Source organism: Mus musculus, chromosome 17 (genome assembly GCF_000001635.26).
Source record: "Mus musculus strain C57BL/6J chromosome 17, GRCm38.p6 C57BL/6J".
Classification (NCBI taxonomy): Eukaryota; Metazoa; Chordata; class Mammalia; order Rodentia; family Muridae; genus Mus; species Mus musculus.
This window is the reverse complement of record NC_000083.6, coordinates 15,887,285-15,909,651: the sequence shown is the minus strand read 5'-3', so window position 1 is coordinate 15,909,651 and position 22,367 is coordinate 15,887,285. Positions and strand designations below refer to the sequence as shown.

At 39.4% G+C, this 22,367-nt stretch overlaps 1 long non-coding RNA gene across 3 annotated transcripts in view; it reads left to right on the top strand.

Moving 5' to 3' along the window:
- The first annotated feature begins 1,734 nt into the window (after positions 1-1,734).
- Gm41533 overlaps positions 1,735-22,367 on the top strand; it is a 30,837-nt gene continuing 10,204 nt past the window's right edge. The window contains exons 1-2 of one of the 3 annotated variants that reach the window (XR_876634.1): positions 1,735-1,890; positions 20,690-20,867. This is a non-coding gene — a long non-coding RNA (predicted gene, 41533). Of the gene's footprint in view, positions 1,891-1,930; positions 2,351-20,689; positions 21,034-22,367 lie in introns of those variants that run through there. The other 2 variants (XR_876632.1, XR_876633.1) reach the window with 2 other exon arrangements.

The window sequence follows — 22,367 nt, the reverse complement described above, 5'->3', positions numbered from 1 at the left end:
CTGACAGGACCCTGATATAGCTGTCTCCTGTGAGGCTAAGCCAGTGCCTGGCAAATACAGAAGTGGATGCTCACAGTCATTTATTGGATAGAACACAGGGTCCCCAATAAAGGATCTAGAGAAAGTACCCAAGGAGCTAAAGGGGTTTGCAGCCCTATAGGAGAAACAAAAATATGAACTAACCAGTACTCCCAGAGCTGTATCTCTAGTTGCATATGTAGCAGAGGATGGCCTAGTTGGCCATCAATGGGAGGAGAGGCCCTTGGTCTTGCGAAGATCTGATGCCCCAGTATAGGGGAATGCCTGGGCCAGGAAGGGGAAGTGGGTGGGTTGGGGAGCAGCGGGAGGGGTGAGGGTATAAGGGATTTTTGGAAAGGAAACTAGGAAAAGGGACAGCATTTGAAATGTAAATGAAGAAAACATCTAATTAAAAACAAAAGAAAAGAAAATAGCAGAGAGAAGAGAGCTCTTCGTTTTGTTGATTCTTTGTGTTGTTGGGGTTTTTTTGTTTTTTGTTTGTTTGTTTCTAACTGATTTCAGCCTTGATTTTGATTATTTTCTGCCTGTTTCTCTTTCTTTAGGGGAAGTGGGAATTCTAATATAACAGTAATTGGAGAATAGAAGCATTTTTTGTGCCAGAGGAAAAAAATTCTTAACTCTATAAAAGTTATTTCCCTGGGGTAGGTGGGCTCACACATCCCCGTCTTCATCATGTGCACGCATGCATGGGCAGGTGCATGTGTGATACTAGGAAACTGAACCTCAAAGCTGGCCATGCTGTGCATAGCATTCTGCAACCAAGCTGAATCCAGGCTTTCTTATGCCTTGTAAACCAAAGTCAAGACACTATGTCAGAGAACTGGTTCTATACCATGAGCCTGCCGTTCCTTCCTAGCTAAGACATCGGGCACTTTTCCTTTGTGATCATGGAGTTAGGGAGGTCTCACAAAGGTCTTCTGTTTTGTTTTATATTATTCCCTGGGGCTTCCCTTTGGTTTGACTTCCTTTCTGCCTTCTAACCCTTCCTTCCCATTTCTCCTAGTGAACAAGCTATGCCACAGGAGAACAGCCTACATGTCAGACAGAGTAAATCCATCCACTTAACTCCCTGCTAGGGTCTATTTGGTAACCACCAGCTCACAAGATTTAGTGCCAGGCTGACAGAAATAACCACAGGATTCCAAACTTGTCCTTCCTTAGAAGGACAACACATCTTCCTATTCCTTTCTTGTTGGCTCTTTGGGATCAAATGTCTGACTTGCTCAGTCCAACATTACCATATTCTTTAGGTACAAAAAAATATGTGTTTCTTGTTTGTCTCCTTGTTTTAGTCATTGATGCTAAATAAGAAATTGAGTACTAATCATTTTATATGTTTTATATATAACATCATTTTATATCTAAAAACGGCATTCTCTGTAAGATGAAGTTTCCCAAATTCTACTACCCACTATGTACTTGTTTCATAGAAGGTACTCCTGTGTACAGATTAAGGGATATGTCATAGGTCCTGTCAGAGTACAGTAGTACAAGTCAAGTAGACTATGACAGGTATAAATGAGCCAGGAAATGAGGATATTAATTATAAAGCAATAGATACTATTATAGAGAGCTATTCTCATCTTATTCTTATTAATGGCTGTCGCTACCGTCTCCGACCAGCAGAAAAGAAGCGATGAAACCGACATCCTTCTCAAGGCAGTTTTATTCAGGAACGTCACAAATGTGTAGGAAAAAGAATTCCCTGACCTCTCTTGGTCATCCCCCTTTATCCCCTCTCGTCCACTCCCCATCACCCCAGTCCACATAGGCACAGTTCATTGGCTCAGGACTACATTCTTCACATCATCCGATCTTACGTCGTGGTGCATCTGCGCAATGCAGCTCAAGGTACGTGGCTATCTTGAGGGATATGAGGAAGTCAGGTGCCAGTCATAAGACTTGGCAGCAGTCCTGGGCGCCATCTTGGGGCCTCGGCCACACCCGCTCCTCACAAAAGGCTGGTGATAAATATGAATGATTGTGGTTTGGATATGCTTTTCCAGAAAGTGGCACCATTTGGAGGTGTGGCCTTGTTGGAGGAAGTGTGTCACTATGGGGATGGGCTTTAAGACCCTCATCCTAGCTACCTGCAAGCCAGTCTTTTCCTAACAGCCTTCAGAACAAGAGGTGGGACTCTCAGCTCCTCCTGCACCATGTCTTCCTAAACACTGCCATGATCCTGCCTTGATGATAATGGACTACACCTCTGAACCTAGAAGCCATCTCCAATTGAATGTTGTCCTTATAAGAGTTACCTTGGTCTTGGTGTCTGTTCACAGCAGTAAAACCCTAAGACAGCTACTTATCAGTGAGTACATACTATGCATGTCCTTTTGGGTCTGGGTTACCTCATTCAGGATGACGTTTTCAAATTCCATCCATTTGCCTGCAAAATCCATGATGTCTTTGTGTTTAATAGCTGACTAGTATTCTATTGTGTAGATGTACCACATTTTTTAAATCCATTCTTCAATTGAGAGACTTCTAGTTTTTTTCCAGTTTCTAGCTACTATGAATGAAGCTGCTATGAACATAGTAGAGCAAGTGTCTTTGTGGGATGGTGGAGCATCTTTTAGGTATATGACCAGGAATGGTGTAGCTGGGTCTGGGTCTTGAGGTAGTTTTCTGAGAAACTGACAAAATTGATTTCTAAAGTGGTTATACAAGCTTGCACTCCTACCAGCAATGGAGGAGTGTCTCCCTTGTTCCACACCCTTGCCAGCATCTGCTATCTCTTGAGATTTTAATCTTAGCCATTCTGATGGGTGTAAGATGGGTGTAAAATTGTTCAAGGTCTCTGCACAAGAGAGAAGATTGTCAATTTCATTGCCTTTTTCTGGGTCAGCCTTAACTAGCTTACTTTGTATTTTCTGAAAAATAGACACTGAATCTAAGATCTGGACACAAGAGGTTTTTGAGAGGAGGATCCTCTTTGAAAGAGAGTTCTTTTGATTTGCATTTTCCTGAGGACAAAGGAATTTGAACATTTTTTTTATGTGCTTCTTGGCTATTGGAGATTCCTATGTTGAGAATTCTCTGCATTGGCTTTAAATCTTGGAGAATATACCTTTGCTAAACAAAGAACCAAGTTTAGTTAGTTTGGTAAAATGATGCTAGAAATGGATGCAATTTCCTTGCCAATAATAATAATGATGACGATAATATTATAATAATAATAATGATAATAATAATATGGCAGCACTGAACTAGAGTCCCTAGTATATGTGCCTCAGTCCATGAGACTCACAATAAGGCCACTTCCAAAGATAATTTACTTTCTCCAAAAATGCTCTTAAAGAAACATAACTATAGAAGCAATTCATATAATGATGGAATTCGACAAATGAGAAGGCAGTGGCTGTATACAAGGAAGATAGAGATCTGCAGCAAACAAGGTAAGTCATGGCTATGAAACGAAATCTACAGGATTGGCAACTGTATGGAGACCTGAGACAAGGTCACAATCTACATCTGCAAGCTGAACAACTATATCCATACAGAGAAAGATCCAGCAGGGATTTGGAGAAGACTTGGATATATAAATAGTCTAACCTTGGAAATGTTGGTAAAAACCTAGAGAGGTAACCTAGGACCAATCTATATAAACCTAAGAGCTAAGAAAGGACACACAAGACAGGATGAGAACAAGAACAGCCAGGGGACACTGCTGCCATGTGCCTTTCTCCTCCTGAGAGGGTCCAGGATTTGATGCTTATGCAAACCACTTGTTTCTTTGTTGGTTTTCACCTATTGTTTAGAAAAAAATCTCACAGTTGGGAGTTCATGAAATAGCAGGTAACACCATCAGCATACAGATGCAGTCTTATCCACCTCTATGTTGGCTCTAAGCTTTCCTTGTATGGTACAAGTTCCAGGCTTTTTACCCAGACCTAGCCAAGCATGCCTCATAGGATAGGACAAGATCCTGGCCCAGCAATATCAGCAAAAGCCTCACTGCACATCCTTTAATTCTAATTTGGTCATGAGCCTGTCCCAGAATGAACTGCTCAGTGCTATGTACGTGCAATGACCAAGCAGACAGTGTTTTTTAATGTTTAACTTAGAAACTCAGGATGTGATTAATAGAATCACTCTGGGTAGATGTTCAGTGACATAATCAATACCTGATGAAAGAAATTTCTTACTGAAAACTCTGAGCTTTCAGTTACTACACCGTTCTACATATACAATGAAGACCTAGGAAGAACAGAGGTGCAGCTCTATGCATTAAAGGAAAAGGAGCATTGCTCTGGTAGCATCCTCTATGAATCTTCACTAGCCTTACAATTATGCAGAACTATCGATGCATTGACTGGGTAAAAGAGCATGTGAGAAGACACACTCTTCTGAAGAGATGACCTCTGCAGGACAGGAGGCAATGGACACACACTGAACATTTGTCGTAGAGCACTGGTTCCCTGCCCCCTAATGCGACCTTTTATTACAGCTCCTCATGTTGTGGTCACCTATTTTACAACTGTAATTTTGCTACTGTATGAATCGTAATGTAAATTTCTTTGAAAATAGCGCTTCCCACAGGGGGTCTCAACCCACAGGTTGAAACCATTGTCTTAGAACCTTCCTGAGCAAATTAATGATACAGTCTTTGATTTCTCCCTTCGAAGCCAACTTATCCCACTGTCTGGATCCAAATTCCCTCAGTCTAAGAGATTTTCTTCCATTTCCCCTCTAAATCACTGGCTTAGATTAAAACAGTGAAGCATTAGAAGCCATTGCTCCAATTATCCTTTTAGAGCCGCTGAAGACTTCACAAAAGAACCAATCCCATTCTATAAGCGAGCCCTCTCTGAGAGAAGGATAAAGGAGAAAAGGCCTTGATTCTGTTTATGATTCTCTTTCTGCGTCTTTAATAATCTCAACCTGCTGCTTCCGCTTCATCTCAAAAGTCTCCCTGACTTCAGTGGACTTGGTGTCACATTGTTACAAGAAAGAAACAAAGCCCAGAGATGCTTGTTATTTTACAGACATGTTGATGAAATGGTTTATAATGCAGTGAAATCCCAGTTCTTTGTGCTTAAAATAAAGAGGGAGCAATCTCCTGGGCCCTCCCACTGCAGTGAACCTCCAGCTGAACACTGATTGCTTCTTTAAAACTCCACCTTTCTAGCCAATATTCTCAAACAAATGAAATCATTCGTTTCTGCCTTTTACATTGCAGTTAACATAGGAAAGAGTCTATACTTCAACAGGGCAAGTTTTGACTAAGACTTGGAGTTTGTGCTCCTCTGTAGTTTCAAAGCTACTTTCAACCCTTTGTTTGCATTCAAATATGCGGAGGAACTACAGGCCCAGGGCTTTGCACTTAAGGAATCAAAACCCATTCCCACTGGAATTTAAGCAAGAGACAACTGGAGAGTGGAATCCTCTGTGAGAATGGAGTCTTGATTTTCTTTTGTGCAGAATACTGTCAGCTGCCACTGAAACCATCCCCTTGACCATTTTCCTGTTGAAAATGAATATTTTTCTCTCAAACATCACTTTGATTCTATTGACTTCTAATATTAATGGTTTAAATGAAAGTTTCTCAAATAAAAGAGAAGGAATGTACTAACAATATGCATTCATATTGTAAATAAGTAAAATAATGAAGGTGAGTGCAGTCTCCAAGCATTATCTAAAGCCACCATTCTACCATATAGAAATAAAATAATCGTATATAAGTATAAATAAATTCTTATTCCCATGAAGATATTGGTGAGCTACCTGAAGCTTGTCTAAATGTAACTTGTAAAGTTCTTTCTACTATAAAAAATAAATGACATGTTTGATTTGAGAATCTAAGTTCTTTATATAAATGATATTTGGAAATCATCTTTTTGCATGATAGAACAAGGACATTTCTGTTTAAGTACAGAAACATAACTAAACTACTCTCTGGCTTCTCCCATTGATTTAACAATATCTCCTAATGTAGCTAATAGAACACAAACTGCCTGATAAATAAGTGAATCCTACCTTCACCAACTGTGTGTTCTACTGGGAGGGAGCATTATTGGGCAAAGTCAAGAAAATGCAAAAAATAAATTTAGTTACAAGTTATAAAAGGCAATGTGAAATAAATCAATAACTCCAATTGAAAATAAAGTTGTGTCAGCCAGGAGAGGGCATAACTTAACATAATTGAGAAAGGCCTCCCAGAACATCCTGAAACCTAGCACATAACTATCAGACAGTGCTGTGATGAAGACAAAAAAGACATCAGAGTTCTGGATGTTTTCATGCTAAGATTCTTCACAGGGAAATAACCTGGCATCGTTGGAGAAGTACCCCACATCTAATGCCCTGGGAGAACTGAGCAGTAGGAGAGAGACAGGAAATGAAGCAAATTGCTCCGAGTATGATCATTCTGTATATGAACTGATAAGCGACTGGGAATCCACTCTTACAGCTAAAACAGCTACTGGAGGGTGGTTACAACCAGAAGCTACTTAAACATTGTTAAAGATTAGGTGCAGCAAAAAAGCACTTCATCAAAAGCTTATTCATGAAAATGTCAAGAGTCCAAAGTGTCTTCTTTCTACTTGCACGTGACCTTCACCAGTTCGTAACCTTGTTCCTTTCTTATAAATCCATAATTTCTTAGTGCTCAATCATTATAAGATACAAAGACTTGATATATTGTCAACTTTTTATTCTACTCCTTGGTAAACAGTATACTCTTTCCTGGACTTGGCAAACTTAGTTTTCAGCACCCACTTTCTATATGCAAATGAGAAGTACAAAGAAAAACTTTTTCACTAAGCAGAGTCAATATTTCTGTATATTATGTTAAAGTACGTGTTACAACTAGCCAGATAGCTAGCCTCTTGGTAACATTTCTTAGCTGAGTAACATTGAGTTAACTGTGCACCCATTTCTTTCTCCTTCATGATACTTTCCCTTCAAGTCACCTAAAATAGAGTATTAAAGAAAAACCTCATCTGGAGACCTTTATTCCACTTCTGAAGATCTGTTCTTTATTGCTCATAGCATTGAGTTTTTTCACACATTTTAAAGTTTGAAAGTGAAGTATATATTATAGATGTACATACATGTGTATATATGATTCCAAAGTATTAGAGTCATTCACTTGCTATATAGGCATATGTCCCATAACAGTCAATAATGGGTATAAGATTGTATCCTTTCAGGATATCATAATATCTTGGTCTTTATGAATAGAGTATGAGCTTGCACAATGATAAAACTGGCAAGTGAAGCACCTGCTAGGTGTCTCATCATTAAGAAATGCATGCAACATGATTGGGCTATGTAATAAATCACATATAGTTCTCATTTCTGTGTCATCAGTTATTTTTTCATTAATCCTTTGTTATTTTCATAGATTACATAAGGCCACATTAGTCCTTATTGTGGATGAATGATAAAATTATATTGACCTTCATCTGGAAGTAATAGAAAAAATCTGGAGGCCAAAACAAAGACTCCAGAGAAGCCATTTCCCTTACTGAAGTCAGCACCTTGAATTCTCTGTGCACACAATGTTCATTCATATCTATGAACTTTAGCTTAGTTCACATTTTATGTCAGAAAAATGGTAACCCACTTATGAAAATCCCAATGACAATCATGTTTCCAACCCCTTCTTGTTTTGACATTAACTTGTATGTGTGTGTGTGTGTGTGTGTGTGTGTGTGTGTGTGTACGCGAGTGCACATAATACACCAGGTGTGAGTTTTTGTTTTAGACTCAAAAAGTATCCTGGAAGCTCGAATTCTATATTTAATTGTGTTAGTGGTTTTTTCCCATAATGGTATCCTTGTCATGGTGCTAATAGTCTAGGATTCTGACAAAGACACAATCCACAGGAAACACCAATTTGTTTAAAAAGAGAAAAAAAAACAAATTCTTTAATGGCATAAAGGCCACAAAAATATTAAAACTGTGAACAAAAACACTAAAACATACCAAGGGACTGGAGAAACAGCTCCATGGTTCAGAGCACCTATACTTTCAGAAGTCCAGATTAATTCTCAGATTGGATCTCAGTTCCTACTTCACAAGCCCTGGCCATCAACTCTAAGAAAAGTGAGAGTAAAAAATTCAAAGCCGGGCTGGAGAGATGGCTCAGTGGTTAAGAGCACCGACTGCTCTTCCAAAGGTCCCAAGTTCAAATCCCAGCAACCACATGGTGGCTCACAACCATCCATAATGAGATCTGACACCCTCTTCTGGTGCATCTGAAGACAGCTATAGTGTACTTAGATATAATAATAAATAAATCTTTAAAATAAAAATTCAAAGCCACGGTGCATTACCAAAGTAGACAGCAGATATTCTTGTGAACGTTCTGAGCAGCCTTTTGAAATGTGTCTTATAACTAACTCTGTAGATATAAAATATCTAGATAGATGACAGATACATAGATGACAATAGATAGATAAATAGATGATAGATAGACAGACAGATAGATAGACAGATATACGTCTTTATCAACTCCTAATTTCTGATCAATTGTAGTCATATGAATCTTAAGTCCTGTGCAATTCACAGTTAAGCATACCTAAGAACAGAGAAAGCTCACGGTATCTACATCATACATATTACATAGACAAAACTAAAGTAGTTTAAATAATAGTAAAAATCAGCAGCTTGGTTTAGCTCTTTGGAAAGACCTATAAACTAAAACTGTTGCGTGTAGATTTGCCTACACTACTTTGTGTTCCAAGATGGTCGAATGTGTGTACCCACCCAGGAGCTATCACAGGTCCAGGAATAGAAAACTCACACACCAGTTATTATTAAAATGCCTTTGCTAACTCAATGACTGAGTACTCCTACACATTCCCGTGCTACCCCAGGCCCAGTGGCGGAAGTGGCCAGTGATCACCTACTGGAAAACTCATGTTGCTGGTTGGCTTTTCTCCTGCCTCTACTGTGCTCCCTTCGTCTCTCTCCCGGTCCTCTGATTATCTCTCTCTGCATCCTACCCATGCAACTCTCAGTATCCTTCCCCCTTGCTTAGCCATTGACTACTGGCATCTTTATTGATAGATCAAAATCCAATTGGGAACAAGGACCTTCAGCATCAGTAAACACAGATTCTCGATCAAAGCATCAGAGCCACCCTCTACAGTAAACATCTATAAATCTTGCTTCAATTATAAGTTCATTAAGGCCCCAAGCTACATACCCTGGTAAAGCCTAAGGATAAGAAAATGATAGGGATGTTTTCCGTACCTATAGAGTGTCAACAGAAAAGGTGAGTAGGAAGAAGGGACGGCAAGGAGGGAACGAGTAAAAGATGAACACATTTCCCAGGCCTCTGCAGTCCTGAAGCCTGGAGCAATAAACATGTCTTAAACTTAAATATGTAGTCCCCAAAACGAGATACAGTTAGATGATGATGATAATAGATGATAGCTAGATACATAGATGGTAGATAGACAGGTGATAGATAGACAGATGATGGATAGATAGATAGATAGATAGATAGATAGATAGATTACAGATGATAGATACATAGATGATAGATAGATAGATAGATAGATAGATAGATAGATAGATAGACAGACAGACAGATGATAGATACATACATACAAGATAGATATTTACATAGATACACAGATAGATACATAGATAGATGATAGATAGATAGATAGATAGATAGATAGATAGATAGATAGATAGAAAAATAGATGATACACAAGTGATAGATGATGGAGGAAGGAAGGAAGGAAGGAAGGAAGGAAGGAAGGAAGGAAGGAAGGAAAAAGACAGATAAAAATGAAAATCATTCTCTAGGGGAAATACTTTCTTTTGTGTTTTAAATATATGTAAAAAATAATTTTCATTCCCGTTTTCCTAATATTGTGAAATACAATTTATTTTACCTACTAGTTGTCCAATTACTTTTGATTGCTATATATTGACATCAAAATAATTCTAACAGATTAATTATACAAAAAAAATCCATGATACCCTGAGCAATTTTTTTCATGAAATTTTGGTGAACATTTTAAAATATATTAAGAGACTGAATATAAAATAGGCACAAATATAAAAATCTAGACAGTGTTATACATTCATTTAATTCCCAAAGATACTTTGCAATGCTCAAGGCAAAAATCAATACATGCTACTAGGAAAATGTCACAAATGCATTGCTCTCTTAAAGCTTTAAAAGAAAATCTTCCTTGAAATTCATACAATGGACTTAAAATTTAAAGAAGATAATGTTTGTGGGCAATGTACCACAAAGTCCACATAGAATCTATACTCGTGTGCTCATAAGGAAGACTATGTAAATTTTCTTGAGACAATTTAATTTAATGGACTCACCAATAATTAGAACCACCCCCCCCCCAGCCCTCCCCTCCTGGCCATAACATACCACAATGGATGAAAACAGAGTTAATGAGTTGTGGGAGAAAACACCAAGACCATCTGAGCCTCAGTGATAATCTATGCCAGGAGACAACCCAACTATCACAATCACATCGAACACTGCTCGAAAACAACAAATCCCAGTTCTATTAGCTCCCAATCGTTTTAAGGTACATTTTTTTTTAAGGAAAAAGTGTAAAAATGTCCCTTAAGAATCTAAGGAGGTGGTCCAACTGTGATGGTGCCTGCTATTCAGCTGTTATAGGCAGATAGCCTTAGAGGAACTGTCGCTCTCTGTACCAGCCTGCTCTTGGCAAGGCTCAGAATGAAGCTGTTGAAGGGCTAATCAAACTCTGACGGGTATGGGGCTGTTTTGAAGTGAACTCCTCCCCTGAGCTTTTAAGGCATCAGCTCCAGCAGATGAGACCAGTCAACCAGATATGTGGCCACAGTACATAAATGATACTCACTGGCCTATCTGACTTGCTCTTAGGAGAGTCTCATCGGTTTGTGATATAAATAATTCAAACAAATGGCTTTAGACACCAGAGGCTGCCAATTATTACTGTCACCACCTCACCACCATTTGTTTTGGTCAATAGAGTGTTTCCTGAAAGAAAAAAAAAGTAAATTCTGCATCAAAGCAATTTTCCTTCCCTCCAACTTTTTTCAAAGAAACAGGAGGAAGCCAAGCTTATCATTCCAAAAGCAACCTTTGTCTCTTTCTCCCTTTGGTTTCTTTGTAAACGTTCAGTTATAATAAGAGTGGGAATTAAATAGTGCACATAATCATATCAGGAGAATAAAGAACATACTTCAGTATTTAAAAAAAATAACATTCTTATTGTACATGTAGCACATTCAAGAAGTCGAGATAGCCAGAAGCTGGAAAGAACCCAGATGCCCCTCAACAGAGGAATGGATACAGAAAATGTGGTACATCTACACAATGGAGTACTACTCATCTATTAAAAAGAATGAATTTATGAAATTCCTAGCCAAATGGATGGACCTGGAGGGCATCATCCTGAGTGAGGTAACACATTCACAAAGGAACTCACACAATATGTACTCACTGATAAGTGGATATTAGCCCCAAACCTAGGATTCCCAAGATATAAGATACAATTTGCTAAACACATGAAACTCAAGAAGAATGAAGACTGAAGTGTGGACACTATGCCCCTCCTTAGAATTGGGAACAAAACACCCATGGAAGGAGTTACAAAGACAAAGTTTGGAGCTGAGATGAAAGGATGGACCATGTAGAGACTGCCATATCCAGGGATCCACCCCATAATCAGCATCCAAACGCTGACACCATTGCATACACTAGCAAGACTTTATTGAAAGGACCCATATATAGCTGTCTCTTGTGAGACTATGCCGGGGCCTAGCAAACACAGAAGTGGATGCTCACAGTCAGCTAATGGATGGATCACAGGGCTCCCAATGGAGGAACTAGAGAAAGAACCCAAGGAGCTAAAGGGATCTGCAACCCTATAGGTGGAACAACATTATGAACTAACCAGTACCCCGGAGCTCTTGACTCTAGCTGCATATGTATCAAAAGATGGCCTAGTCGGCCATCACTGGAAAGAGAGGCCCATTGGACTTGCAAACTTTATATGCCCCAGTACAGGGGAACGCCAGGGCCAAAAAGGGGGAGTGGGTGGGTAGGGGAGTGGGGGTGGGTGGGTATGGGGGACTTTTGGTATAGCATTGGAAATGTAAATGAGCTAAATACCTAATAAAAAATGGAAAAAAAAAAAAAGAAGTCGAGACAGAGAATAGTGGAGCTTACACCAGCCTAACTGAATGAACACGGCCTTGCTATTTTAAACCCACTAATCCAAGATTTAAACAGAGAAGAAACAGACAACTATGAAAGAATTGTTCTTCAGACTGAGTCTTGTGGATTTACCTAGTGCATAGTGAACCCTGATACAGCCAGAATTGCCAGGTGGGCTAAAAAGTCCTAATGTGTCCCCTCCATTGTCAGCAGTTAGGTAGACAATGCATGGCCTAGTGTCTGTATTAGACTCTATCTAATAAGAATGTATTATAATATAAGGTGTGTATTTTTTATCTATACACTGTTCGTTATACATCACTAGCATGGTTGTCTCTTCTTCGTTTTAATAGGGTGCAGAAACTGCTGCACACCCTCATTCAGCAGAGTCTAAAACCAAAGAGAAACGTGTAAACAGCAGTATATGCTAATGTTAGAAGCAAGCAACTCAGAAACCACATCAGTTTACTTCTGCTCCTCAGTAGCCCCATAAAAGGAAAGATTCCAGACTCTGAATTGATCATTTTAAGCTTGAATGGCTGTTCTTGATGGTTAAAGGAAACTCCATAGCAACCAACCAGTGTCAGCCAAGTCAGTTTTCCCATCAGAATCATTATGTCATACCTATGACCCAAATTCTGTAATTGCTCCCATTATCAAAATCTTAGTCATTACACAGAGAGAGAGAGAGAGAGAGAGAGAGAGAATTTCTAAGATAAACTATACTGTGAAAAATACTTGTGAACTCTTCCCAAAATGTGGCATTGTATCAACTAAGTTAAGATCTAGAAGTCCCTTGCTGGACAGATGGCTCAGCCATTAAAGGCTAGGCGAACAACCAAAGGGACAGGAGCTAGGGTAACACCCTTGATGACAGTACCAGGCCTGACAAATTACAGCACAAGCAGTCTAGTTAAACACAGACTGTAGATAGGACTGAATAATATTTCCAGTGAGAGTATATCCCATAGAAAGTTTTAGGCACAGTAAAAACAGAGCCATTATTTTATCCTATATGTAAATTCAACCAGTATATCTGTATTTTATAAGGCAAACACAACTCTATGTGATCTGTGTGACCATGGCTATAGGTAACTCAAGCTAAGAGCAGGAGTTACAAGAAGCACCCAGGCAGGGAAAAAATGTGGCTGGCAAGGTTCATGCAGCTGGTTCCCAAGAGAGGCCAAGCCCTGCAGGGAGCTGTAGGCAACAGCAAAGGCCCCAGCGGCAGCTATGACTGCTCAATAAGGCACAGCACCTGCTCCCAATGGGCAGCCAACATAGGATGCGTTCCTGGGAGGAGCCTATTCAAGACTAATGGTGTGTGGCAAAACGGCCAGGCAAGGCCAGCAAAAGGCTTTTCCAGGAGAAATTAGCCATCCAGCTTGGTCTAATTATTAGCTCTCTTTGGGCATGACTCCCTGTTACACCTGACCATTCTAAGGAGTCAAAGGTCAAACATTTATTATTTAGAGCAGACTTTGCTTTGGACAAAACTGATGAGAGAATTTTATTAAATGCTTTTGTTAAAATTGTCTTAAAGTAAATGGAAACAAAATGTATACTCCAGGCGTACAATGTAAGACTCTGCATAAACACAATAAGATTGTGGAAGAAGGTAATAACTAGGGCTAACTGATATTGAAAGCATCATTTTGACAGCATTTTCCTTAAAACTAAAGTTCTCCTGACGATCTTCAATTTGTTGAGCCTTCACCTGACTATGTGCACTGTCCGTGAAAATTCCTAGATACAGGTTCTAATCCCCAAGGTAAATTACTCTGTGATCTTTACACCCTCAGATAAATTGTTGGGTGAGACTGTGAGACTCTGGGCTCATCATTTCTTCTTCTTTACTGTCTTTAGCTCTTATTTCTCTTATCTGCTTACTCACACACTAGCAGGAATTACATTTCTAACATGAACAACTGCTATTATTTTCACAATAGACATTACTTATTTATTATTATAAATATTATGTTATATTTATAAAATAAAAATTATAAATTGTAATACTCACCAATTAACTCTACTCAAATCAACCTGGTGGCAGCACATTCCTCACTACCTGTCCCAATATTCTGGATTCCCAAATGAAAGACACACACATATAGCATATTTTAATATGTCTTAAACAGCTCAATGGCTGGGCTACTCCCAAAGCTCTACATGGCTAACACCTCCCCTCCGATGTTCCTGAGTTATTATTAAAATCTATATTCCATCTTTATTGCCCTTCACCCAGGGGATGGGGGTACTAAGGCAGCTCTTCCCCAGCTCTTCCATGATCGTTACGTTCTCTCTTCTGCACTTCTCAGGCCTGGTCTTTATTCCTTTCCCAGCACGGCAGCTGTACTGGCTAGTTTTGTGTCAACTTGACACAGCTGGAGTTATCACAGAGAAAGAAGTTTCAGTTGGGGAAATGCCTCCATAAGATCCAGCTGTGAGACATTTTCTCAATTAGTGATCAAGGTGGGAGGGCCCCTTGTGGGTGGGACCATCTTTGGGCTGGAAGTCTTGGTTCTATAAGAGAGCAGGCTGAGCAAGCCAAAGGAAGCAAGCCAGTAAAGAACATCCCTCCATGGCCTCTGCATCAGCTCCTGCTCCCTGACCTGCTTGAGTTCCAGTCCTGACTTCTTTCAGTGATGAACAGCAAATGTGGAAATGTAAGCTGAATAAACCCTTTCCTCCCCAACTGCTTCTTGGTCATGATGTTTGTGCAGGAATAGAGACCCTGACTAAGACAGAGCTATATCTTCTTCCTCCTCCCTTGGTCCCTTGCCCAGGAATCCTAAAGTCCTGCCTCTGTCTCCCTGCCCAGGCATTGGCTGCTGGCAAATTTATTTACCAATCAAAACAAACTGAGAACAGGGACCCTCAGTGTCTTATATGTGGATTATCCTGTAATTTGGGAGACCCAATTAACATAATACAACTGTTAGACCAAATCCACAACATTTCCCCTTTTTGTCCATAAAAGGCCTTTTCTCTCAGATAAACATAACTATAGCAGTTATACAAAATATAAGGTATGAGATACACTAATAATATCTAGTCTATCAACTTTGTCAATTTAGGTACATTATTCTAACATCTATCTTAACTTAAAGAGTTTACAATTTTATATCTGAATTATGTTTTGATTTTAACTTGTATTACCATCTGAAAACCATCTTTTTAAAACTAGATCATCTTCCTTAATGTTAAACAACTTAAGTTTGATTATGAAACTATAACTAGTCTTCAACCCATCAGTGTGTGTGTGTGTGTGTGTGTGTGTGTGTACAAAAACATAGCTTCTAACCCTTAAAACAATTTGTAGAGACTGCTGATGTGATAGAACCTAGTGGGGAAACCCCCACTCAATTCCCGATTTGGTGTGCACCCGAAAAATCACGAAGGACCATCTTGATGTAATTACATGAGGTTGTTTAATGACGGAGCTCCGGACCAACATGCATCCCACTCAGGAGATAACGGATGTTGGCCACGAGGCTCGAAAGCTAGGGGTTTTTATGGGGTAAGGGGCTTAGGGGTATGGAATTCAGCATAGCGACACACTATTGGCTTATTCAAACATCAGCAGAAAAATTACATGTACGTGCAGGGTGTCAGAGTTCTGTGAGTTGTTGACTCAGTTTAGATAGCCCTGTTATGTCTTCACATTCCCCTTTATCTTATGGTCAAGATGTTCCCAGGAATGTTTTAACTACGGGGCATACCCAGGTTTGTTTTTCTTTATTCTCAGCCCCAGGCAGCCTCTAGTTGTAAAGGCACAATGTCTATCTAAGAGTAACAATATTAATTTCAAATTTTGTAACATAATATAAAGATTTATATCAATGAAAACCTTAAGCCTGTATCAATATATAAATTTTTTACCAATGTAAGAAATTATAATTTTACTTTTTGATCAATTTAACAGCTTCAGGATCTGTATGGCCATCTCATCAATTCTTCCACAACTGTGTGCATGCCTTTCAAATGCTCCAAGGCCGTGCATGATTAGTTACTCTGCTTTTATACTTCAGTTATAGATCATGATATCATATAGAAATTTCTATTGGGCGGTATCATCTCAGATAACTTTCATCCAGAAACAGCATGTAGTGTTTAGGCACCATTATGTACAACACCTGCTCTATAAAATTAAAAAAAAAAAACAAAAACATAGTCGAACAATTTAGTTGGAGGAAGTCTGCTGCATTATGCACCACAAATGCAACCATGGTAGCTGTTTTGAGGAAGTGATGGCATAAACACAACATCCATTGCAATGGCTATAATAATGGATACTAATACAGCCGCATTCACAGTGCTCATAGAGGGTTGCCACAGAAAGCACCATTTATTTCTGCCTACTGTTTCATGACAGCCAAGGCATTTGATCTATTGGCTTTAAAAAAAAAAAAAAAACTAAAATAGGGATACTAAAATGACCGTCCCATTCCAGAAAGATTGCCTGATCTCTGAGCTACTCTCTAGAGTTATACAGAACACATTCTGTGGAGCAGGATAAATCATTCCTTCTCACTAGAATTGAGAGGGTAAGGCAAATGCATTTAAACAACGTCAAAAACAAGTGGTTAGCCTGTATTGGGGAATTCAGTGAATGCTAGCTGTTAAATAGCCATCACAAAAAAGAAGATTTCCCAAATAATAAAATAATGGAATTTTAAAGTCATCCATAACAAGGATTAGTAACCAAATTGGCTTTTCCGACACTGCAGAGGTTCATAGAATATAGAAATTTCAGTTTTAAAACCAGAAAAGCCCCCAGACAAACCAGAATAAGTTAGTTACCCATTTAAAAAGCAACAACATATTTAGCCACAAGAAACTCCCAGAAGTAAACGGAATTTACTTCCTCCCTCCAATGACTTCCAATATTAGTAACAGCATCTGGCTGAACATGGCAGGTTCCTGAAACTAAATAGCAAGTCAGTAGATGAACGGGTGGACAGAACTCTTCTTGGCATTAATGTGCAGATCTGCATGAAACGCGAAATTGTCCAGCTGGAGCAGAAAATAGAATAGTGCCTGTGGCTTGTGGCCTTTAAATAACAGCACTGGTTGACTCAGCATAGAATCAGTCAAGTTAGAATATTCTTTCATTCATATTCTCTGTCCTCCTCATCCTTCCCTCCCTCCCTCCCTCCCTTCCTCCCTGCCTGCCTGCCTGCCTGCCTGCCTGCCTGTAGTCTCTAACCCAAAAGAAAACTTCCCTCCAATTTAATTACTGTAGGGCTCTTCTTGCACTATTTATAAGCCATAAACATAATTGTGCTTTCTCCATGTATATTTATTGTGTAATCTATACCTTAGTACTTAGAGGTATGAGATGAGAAATAGTGACAGTAATGGTTTTAATTAAACCAAGTGTTTATGACTTCCTCAACAGCTCTGTCTTTGCACAGCCTAGAGCAAGAACACAGCAGGACAGCAGCTGTCAAATCAGCAATGAACACAGAGAATTTGCATGGTGGTCCTAAAACTAGCAAGTTGCCATATTACTCTAAGTTTTCTTTCCATGGAGCACAAAAATGAATTTTATTGGGCAAGCCCCAACCAGTGAGTACTTCTGTGAGTCCCATGGAACACAGAAGTATGGTGTGCCCACATTTACTTAAAATGCTGAGAGACAAAAGCTAGAACAACAGACTAGTGATTCCTAAACTGAATGCTTCTGTCAGTGGCATCTGACCCCATAGCTCTGTTTCTAAATGGCTTTGGGGTGACCCCATCTCTTCTCAATCAGAGGCCCATACAAATGAGTGTCGAAATATAAAGACTCCTTTATTGGTCCTGTCAGCATCTTCAGCTTTGTTCTTATGACCTGACAAAAGTTTATAGCAGACAATTTATTTATTGGGTCATTAAAAATGGACGTATTAAGTGAACAGTGCTGGTTGTTGGAAGGACATTGGCTTTCATGTGAATTGTAAAGTGTGAACTGTGACAACTCACATGAAATCAATGAAAACCAAAGTTAGCCTCCTCTTTAGGATAGCCAGCAATCATAGAGGGCTGGGGGAATGCAACATAGAGCATGCAGTTGTCCAGTTGTGACACAGAATATGCACTTATTCAGATGTGACATAGAGTATGTAATCTACTCTGGGCATGGCAGTGTCTAATTGCTCTTCTGGAATACAGTGGTATCTGTAGGCTCAGATTTCTATCAAGCCTTCCACTTCTCTTTCACGTCTTTTTCCTTCCCCTGTGCTTCAATGGAAGCTGGGTTTTAAACAAATACAACTTGTGGTTAAATTGGGTTATTCAAATTAAGAAGTAATTTTTGGGCCAAATAAGCCAGTTTTGTCACTGTGGGAAAACAATGCTACAAATTCCGGAAGAGATTTCTGAAAATGTATGATTTTAACAGAAAAGATGGATAAAATTCAAGCAGTTATCCATAAGCACTGGGGCAAGGAGCTCAAGAAAATATGCAGAGACTTTGGCCCAGGGAAAGTTATTGGATAATGGTGTGGTCTATACAAGTAAATCATTTCCCCTTTGAAACCTGTTTCTTCATTTATAAGTTACGGGCTCCTTCTCTGAAAACATTATGACAGTTAAGGTAGAGTAAGCAGGTTAAGATAAAACAAATAACTGCAAACCACAGAATCTCAGGGAACAGGGACTGACTTAGACAGCCGAAAGGCCTACCTACCTCAAATGCCTCTAAAGACACTACTGTGGGAACAGGCAACAACTTTCCCAGGTCAGCCTAAGCAGATGGCTGTTGGCTGGGGTCAGCACCTCCACTCAGCTAGACCTAGAAAAAGGGAGCTAGAGTCTGCCATTTCTGAAGAAGTGACCATGACAGGTAAATTCTCATATCGTCAAACTGGTCTGAAAAAAAAATCCCTACCCATTTTAACCATGATAGCCAACAGTTTTATTTTTCAATTATCAGGAAAATTCTTCTAAACAATTCATTTGAGTGCCAAGACCTACCCAAAGAGAAGCTGTTACAAAGAGAAAGCCACTGTTTCAACTGTTTCCTTTCCTGTACAGTTGCAGCCTAAGGTTCCCAGGTTTGCTGGCAGAATGAAGCTAAGATGAACCTGCCTCCTTCAAACCATAGATTCCCCAACCTAGAGTGCCATTGAGCCCTCCTTTTCCATACATAAGAATGTCTAGTGTGAAAATTGTTACTCTGATATACCCAGGTCTTTTGCCTGTTCCAGGTAACCAGAGACAGGAGTTGGAAATTACTATGAAAATTCCAACAGTATGAACAGATAGGAGACACAGCTGTTTCCTGTGACACATATCCATTATCTTGATTAGCTGCCTAAAGTTACCAAGAAATTTTGAGAACAACCCATTCAGTTGAAGCACATATGCCAATGAGCATAGAAAATTACTAAAAAGAATCTCATTCACTTTAGTTTGCTATTCTCCATTAGTGAGAAGTGTTTTGAATTTGGAAACCAAATTGCTGTTGGCTAAAATAATAATAAGGATAATATTTGTATGTTATTACTAACTGGTTAGATCTAGTAATTTCAATCAACAATTTTCTTAATGGTACCTGTTTCAAAATTAAAACAATGAGTGTTGTAGAAATGCTAAGTACTGGAGATAGAATTTCCATGGAAATGGCTACTTTTTTAGTCTAATATAAAACCCAGGATTCGACTCTTAAAGATTTGTTTTTAATGTTTTTAATTATTTGTATGTATACGTGTCTATGTGAAGGTTCCCACACAGGCTAGTGACCTCAGCCTTCTCTGAAGCTGGAATTACAGTCAGTTGTAAGCTACCTGGCATGGATGCTAGGAACTTAACTCTGGCTTTCTGAAACAGCAGTTCATGTTCTTAACCACTGAGTCATCTCTCCAGCCCTACAATGCTTTTATGAAAGTGTTCCTCACTAAACCTGGCTTGAGTCTAATATCATGTTTTTTTGTTTTTTTTTTTTGTTTTTTTTTTTTGGTTTTTTGAGACAGGGTTTCTCTGTGTAGCCCTGGCTGTCCTGGAACTCACTTTGTAGACCAGGCTGGCCTCGAACTCAGAAATCCACCTGCCTCCCAAGTGCTGGGATTAAAGGCATGCGCCACCACTGCCCAGCTTTTATTTTGTTCTTTTTTCTTTTTTTTTCATGTTTCTTTCACAGACAAGGAATTATTCTTAAAAGTTTTAAATGCCCAAATTAAAAAATGCAAGACAAAATGTTTATTAAAATGACATTGAATTCCTTTTGAATTGGCCATCTATGGATGATACAGTTAATATAGCCAGTGAGGATCCATCGGAAGGACTAATTTTTCTTCCCTTTGCAAGCACATACCAATCGCAGAGAGATTCTTGGTTAAGGATGGGAACCTGTGTCCAATTCCCTCCTTAGCACTTGGACCTCGTCTGTCTTGAACGTGTGCATGCTATCTCAGTCTCTGTGAGTTCATATGTGTCAGTCCTGTTGTGTCTGGAAGACACACTTGCTTGGCGTCATCGATCACCTCTGGATCTTACAATCTTTCTGCCTCTTCCTCCATACAGGTCCATGAGCTCTGAGAGGAAGACTCGATGAAGACATCCCATTTAGGACTGAGTGCTCCAAGATTTCTTACTCTCTGCAAACTTTCCAGTCTCTGTGTTAAGTCCCATCTACTATAAGAAGCTTCTCTGATGATGGCTGAGCGAGGTCCTGATCTACAGCTACAGCAGAATGCCACTAGTAATCCTTGTATTCTTTTTACCATTAGAGCTGTAGTATTTGGTTTCCTCCTAGGGCTGTGGCCTACCTAGTGTTTCATAGCCACCTCATCAATGTCAATCAGTTCTGAGATTCATCTCATTGAGTTGCTTTTAAATCCAATTCAATAAATGGTTGGTTGCGCCCACATTTGTGCCAGTGTTGCCTCAGGCTATCTCCCAAGCAGGTCACTGTTGTAGGCTGCAGGGTTTACTGCTGGGTTGATGATTCCTTTCTCGTCTGGTAGCATGCCGAGTACCTTCTAATCCTATAATCACTAGTCAGTAAGGGTGAAGGCTCAAACTAGGTACCAGCTTGACTTCTCCATGTTTAATTGGATATGTAAAGTTTTGACTTCAGCAGAGGGACCTTATTGTCAGTTGTGGAAAGCAACCAATCATCTTGGAAATAACCTGTGATGTTTGGGGTTTTGGCCAGTTACCCAACTAAATGTAACCTATTTCTGATACTGGAGATCTCATTTGGTGAAAAATGTCAAATTGGGGTATTATCTCCCCCATTATTTTAATGATCCCAATTATAATGTATATATAAAGTTTCTTCACTAGCAAGTTTCCATATAGCTCCCCAAATGGCCCTTAGTGTTAGTTGCCCCTCCCATAGCCCCTCTTTAACCCTCTCCTCAATTTCCCCCATCCCCCACTTAATCTCTGCTCCAGTCTCTTCATAACAATATATTCTATTTCCCCTTTCACGGGTGATCCCTTTTCTTCCCCATAGACTTTTACTAATTTCCCAACCTCTGTTTATCCAGATTGTAGCAATCATAATAAAGTCTTAAAAGCTAAAGTTAATATATGAGGGAAAATATATGCTTGTTATCTTCTTGGGGATATGAATTGTCTCACTCATGATGATTTTTTTTTTTAGCTCTATTCCTTTAACTGCCGATTTCATCATTTTTTTTAACAGCGTGGCCATGGATAAAACAAGAAAATAAGTTCACTTATCACATGCTGTGCAATTAAACATGCTCAAGTCAGTTCAAATAAACCAAAGAGAAAGGGCTTAATTTATTGACATTCATAATAGAAAGGACAAAGCTAAAATTGGATTTGCCAGAGATTAGATAAATGCAATGCAGTCATGGCATCAGGACTCAGCCCATTTCCTCTGATGTCCACTCATGTGTCAGACTAGCCCTGTATGACTCTGCCATACACACTTGTATCAGTCTGATAATCTCAGTACCCTGTCCTTCCAGCTTCAAAAATGTAAGTTAAGCAAGAGATACCAGGCAACCTGTGATTAGAAAACTCCGAAGGCAAACTCATGGGAGGGATGGATCCTAGGCCCCTTTAACCAGCCACTATGTTTAGGAGGTGGAACACTTCAGTTAGTCAAGCCTTATTGCTTACTTCCATAACCACAGAGACAAGCAACTTTCATAGGTAAATCCTAAGTATCTGGGAAGATAGCAAACATCTGTTACAATGATGGCCACTCCTGCTTGTAATTTGC